The sequence below is a fragment of the Arabidopsis lyrata genome (genome assembly GCF_000004255.2).
Source record: "Arabidopsis lyrata subsp. lyrata unplaced genomic scaffold ARALYscaffold_658, whole genome shotgun sequence".
In the NCBI taxonomy this organism is placed as follows: domain Eukaryota; kingdom Viridiplantae; phylum Streptophyta; class Magnoliopsida; order Brassicales; family Brassicaceae; genus Arabidopsis; species Arabidopsis lyrata.
Genome location: NW_003302140.1, coordinates 1 through 5,205, shown reverse-complemented (window position 1 = coordinate 5,205; position 5,205 = coordinate 1). Strand labels below are relative to the sequence as shown.

Sequence of the window (5,205 nt, the reverse complement as noted above, 5' to 3'; positions counted from 1 at the left end):
TCCCACATAATGTTACATAACTGACCGGTTTAGATTAGATTATCACCGGCCGATATCTCATATTTGCAACGTGTATGAAAATAAACGGTCCAGATCTCTCGAACGTTCTCAGATTTTCTTATTTTTGTCAGCCCTAATTAGAAAAGGAAATAAGCGTTGAAGAAAAAAAGGAAACAATCGCAACTTTCCTTTTTATGTTTGGGGAGAAGCTAGTGCTTATAAATAAAAACCTGAATCTCCAACATCACTCATTCTCTCTTCTTCCTTGAGATATCAAAATTCATTCTCATTCTCTCTTCTTCTTCTTCTTCGATACCATAACAAAATAATTCTTCATCTTTCATTCTCTTGTCTTTTCTAAACACAACTATCGTTTTTGATCTTTCATTCTCTCGTCTTTTCAACAAACAAACAACTATCGTAAGATTGATCTCATCCTCTGTTGTGACTCATCTTTAACCCGATGATCCAAACGATTTCAAATCCGGTCAACGACGGGCCACCGAAACGCTTTCACCGACGGCCAAGGAGAGCACCAAGACGGCTAAGGAAAGAGGACAACGAAGAAAGAGACAAAGAGAGACGATGTTTCCATGGCTGTGACCATCAAAGAAAGTGTCTCCTCAGCATGATCGATTAGTCTCTGTTTCGTCGAACAATGTAAGGGTATTTTCTCTTAAAATATTTTGATTTTAGTATTTTAATTATTGATTTTGTTTTTGTTTTGTTTTTTTATAAGTGTTAAATTTTTTAGTTTTGTGTAAACCAATTGGATACATCATCCAAACCCCTAAGAGGTGTTCTAGGTTCAATATGGTTTACACATAATTAAATTTTTTAACACTTTTTTTTTAATGTTTTGTTTTGTTTTTTGTTTTTTCGATAAGTGTTAAATTTTTTAATTTTGTTTAAACCAATTGGATACATCATCCAAATCCCTAAGAGGTGTTCTAGGTTCAATATGGTTTACACATAATTAAATTTTTAACACTTGTTTTTTTTTTTAATGTTTTGTTTTGTTTTTGTGTTTTTGATAAGTGTTAAATTTTTTAATTTTGTGTAAACCAATTGGATACATCATCCAAACCCCTAAGAGGTGTTCTAGGTTCAATATGGTTTGCACATAATTAAATTTTTAACACTTATTTTTTTTTTTAATGTTTTGTTTTTTTATAAGTGTTAAATTTTTTAGTTTTGTGTAAACCAATTGGATACATCATCCAAATCCCTAAGAGGTGTTCTAGGTTCAATATGGTTTACACATAATTAAATTTTTAACATTTGTTCTTTTTTTTAATGTTTGGTTTTGTTTTTTGCTTTTTTGATAAGTGTTAAATTTTTTAATTTTGTGTAAACCAATTGGATACATCATCCAAATCTCTAAAAGGTGTTCTAGGTTCAATATGGTTTACACATAATTAAATTTTTAACATTTGTTCTTTTTTTAATGTTTGGTTTTGTTTTTTGCTTTTTTGATAAGTGTTAAATTTTTTAATTTTGTGTAAACCAATTGGATACATCATCCAAACCCCTAAGAGGTGTTCTAGGTTCAATATGGTTTGCACATAATTAAATTTTTAACACTTTTTTTTTTTTAATGTTTTGTTTTGTTTTTTGTGTTTTTGATAAGTGTTAAATTTTTTAATTTTGTGTAACCCAATTGGATACATCATCCAAACCCCTAAGAGGTGTTCTAGGTTTGAGGTGTTCTAGGTTTAATATGGTTTACACATAATTAAATTTTTAACACTTGTTTTTTTTTAATGTTTTGTTTTGTTTTTTGTTTTTTTTTGTTTTTTTGATAAGTGTTAAATTTTTTGATTTTGTGTAAACCAATTAGATACATCATCCAAACCCCTAAGAGGTGTTCTAAGTTCAATATGGTTTACACATAATTAAATTTTTAACACTTGTTTTTTTTTTTTTTATGTTTCGTTTTGTTTTTTGTTTTTTTTTTTTATAAGTGTTAAATTTTTTGATTTTGTATAAACCAATTGGATACATCATCCAAACCCCTAAGAGATGTTCTAGGTTCAATATGGTTTACACATAATTAAATTTTATATTTTTATATTACTATTAAGACTTTAAGGTTTTCTAGTTTTCAAATAATATTTTGGATAAACTTTTTTTATATAAGTGTTAAATTTTAAATTTGGTGTAAACTAATTGGATACAATATCCAAACCCCTAAAAGTTGTTTTAGATTTAACATGGTTTACACATAATTTTAGATTTAACATGGTTTACACATAATTAAATTTTTAACACTTGTTTTTTTTATTAAAAAAACGTTATTAAATTTATATATTTTTATATTACTATCAACATATTTACACATAATTTAAATTTAACAATTAATTTATTTTAAAAAATTTTGATTTTAAAATTTTTACAAATAATATTTTAAATAAATTGCTTTTAAGTTATACATAATTAGATGTTTTATACTAATTGCTTAAGCCCCAAGAAACTTGTCAATTTCTTTCTACTGTAGTTTGTTCTTCCCTTTCTCATTTGTGTCCGCTTTAACGAAGTCGCTTTAACCCATAGAATTGCCTTGCAAACAAATCTCTTAATCTCAGAAAATATAGACTCATGGAGAAATACAATGAAACTGGTCATCAGTACCAAAAACAAAAGAAAGATCTAAGAAAGTAACAAAACATTACACAACAAACGGCACCGAGGGTTAAGCAGAGAGATCTTGGAATTGCCAAGGGTTGAATTGGTTCAACTTCACATTCGTTGTATCCTCAGAGTTATCCGCTGTGGCGCGGTGCACCGAGTACTTTCCATTGAATTGGTACACTTGGAGATCACCCCATGGTGTAGGAGTGACTTCCTCTGTTTCATCAAACCATTTTGGAGCAAATCTTTGCCGTTTCTCTTCTCGATCGGCTTCTCTTCTCAGCTCTTTGTCTCTCCTCTAGGCTGCAAAATAGAGCCCGGCTTCTATTAATCTTTACATTACTAGAGATTACCTTGAGAGATTTTCATTTTGTTCAGAGGCCAAGAAGAAGACTTAGGCCATGGATCTAGTAAAACACGTTTTCTCTCCAGTCTTTCTCCAAAAGAAAAATGATTTATCTGTAAACACATGACATGCAATGACCTATAACTTTGTATCTAGGCTATGTATATATGTGTACACATGAATTGATAATACCAAGAATCTCGATCTTCGTTACATCTTTTTAAAATCAATCAGTGTTTACTTGAAAAAAGTTCCACTCAAAGACCAATTCAAGTGATCAATCTGATCAAATCTGATCACTTGAAATTAAACCAGTGATCTTGGTTTCAGGTTAGTCTCTTCGTGTCTGTTTTAATAGAAAACTATGAGAAATATTAATACTAGTATATAAAAAAAAAAAAAATGGTATTTGATGAAAAGTAGGGAAAGTTGAAGCTCAAGAACAATGCATTGGACCATGTGACGTGCTTTTTGACTGTGCGACCGCGTGCAACAACAAGGGATACTTAACTGGCCAATTCGATTTCGCAAAAAGTCCCAATGTTTGTTGTTGCAACAATTAATTGTTTCGTATCTCTCATGTATTCAAAATTAGCAACAACAGTAATCATAAGCAAGCGTGTGAGTTGTTGCCTGGTAAATTGATAACTTTGCTTTACTCAAATACTGAACCATTTCATTAACATTTATTAATATTGTATCATAGTGTATACAGACACACAATCCATTTGACAAAAATAAAATAAAGAACATTGTCCCTAGTCAAAAAATACTAGGGAAGCCAAGTCCAATTTTGACCATGTTAGTCTGTTTCAATGTTGTTAATGCCAGTTAACCTCCAATTAAGCTCATGGAGTTTACACTACAGGAAAAACGAATATTAGTAGCACCATAAAAACGCTATCTAATGAAATGATAGCGTTATTAAAAACGCTATCTCATCGCCCGCGATAATAGGTCACCCACTTTAGATAGCGGTTTTTGTATATGCTATCTAAATTCAAATATTAATAGCAAATTTATCTCTGCTATCGTATACTTTACAATAGCACTGTCTCTTTGTTATTAATGATTTCATTTCATAGCATTAATATAATTTGTCATTGTTCTATTTTCTTGTAATGCATATATAATTCGTTTCTAGTAATTAGTATTTCCTGTGCTTTCTGGGTTCTGGTAGACAGTCAATATAGCAAATAAACGAAACATAAAATATTATTGTAAAACATACAACATCCCAAATAATACAACATCCGAAGTTCAAAGCAATCAAATTAATAAATAAAAAACCCACAATGAAGTACACAAACCATACCACAAGAACAAGGCAAATAGATAGTAGTGGAGAAAATCTGAGACTTGTGCAAAGCTCCTGCAAACGGGAAGCTACCACCATCGCCGACGTGTCTTGTCAACAATGCTCATTGTCTCCAACTGTTGGAGAATATGGCGAGCAAAACCACCACGGCTCTGATCAGTGGTCAGGTTCGTCATGACCATCTCTCCTGGCGAATCGACCCATGTTCGACCGAAGATAAGGTTATGAACCTTTGTCAGGGGAGGTATAAGATCAAGAACCACACCATCTCTTTTAAGTGTCACTCGGGTCCTGCACATAGAGCCATTGAACTATAAGAATTTCGTTTTCAGTTTTGAAGTGCAATCGTAAGCGAAATGCTCGTTTTTTGCGTGACCAGCACTCATTGGTGGGTGATGGCAAACCTGAGGAACAAAACATTGATATATCTCAACTACGAACTCATGATTATTTTCAAGCACATTGGAATATGAGTTCTAAAGAAATGACTCACCTGCAGATCAGCTATAAAATTGATCCCATTATGATTAGTCATCTCGTAAGTCTCACCGAGAATTGGATTGAACGGCTTCCAGGTACGCTGGTAAGCATAATACACAGAGATAGCCCATGATGCTGTTAAAGATCAAATGACATTAGCCACACCATTAAAAACACTACAAGAAGAGATACTGACCCTAGACAGCTAGAAAGAGTTTGAACACAAAGAAGAACATGAAGAGTGGGGATGTGCTTACATGCATATACCATACTCATGTAAGGATCTTCATTTTTGTCAGCCATGTCCACCAGATGCGAGTATTCCATCAACTGTTAGATAGATACAACAATACATGTTCAATATAAACCAAAAGCTAAAAGATCTTTCATATATCTAATCTAAGAGCACATACCTCAGCCATTTTCTGCA

General features: G+C 31.9%; 1 pseudogene; it reads right to left on the bottom strand.

Annotated features, from left to right (window-relative positions):
- Nucleotides 1-4,167: 4,167 nt before the first annotated feature.
- On the bottom strand, nt 4,168-5,197 carry LOC9298428 (annotated as a pseudogene).
- Nucleotides 5,198-5,205: the final 8 nt, after the last annotated feature.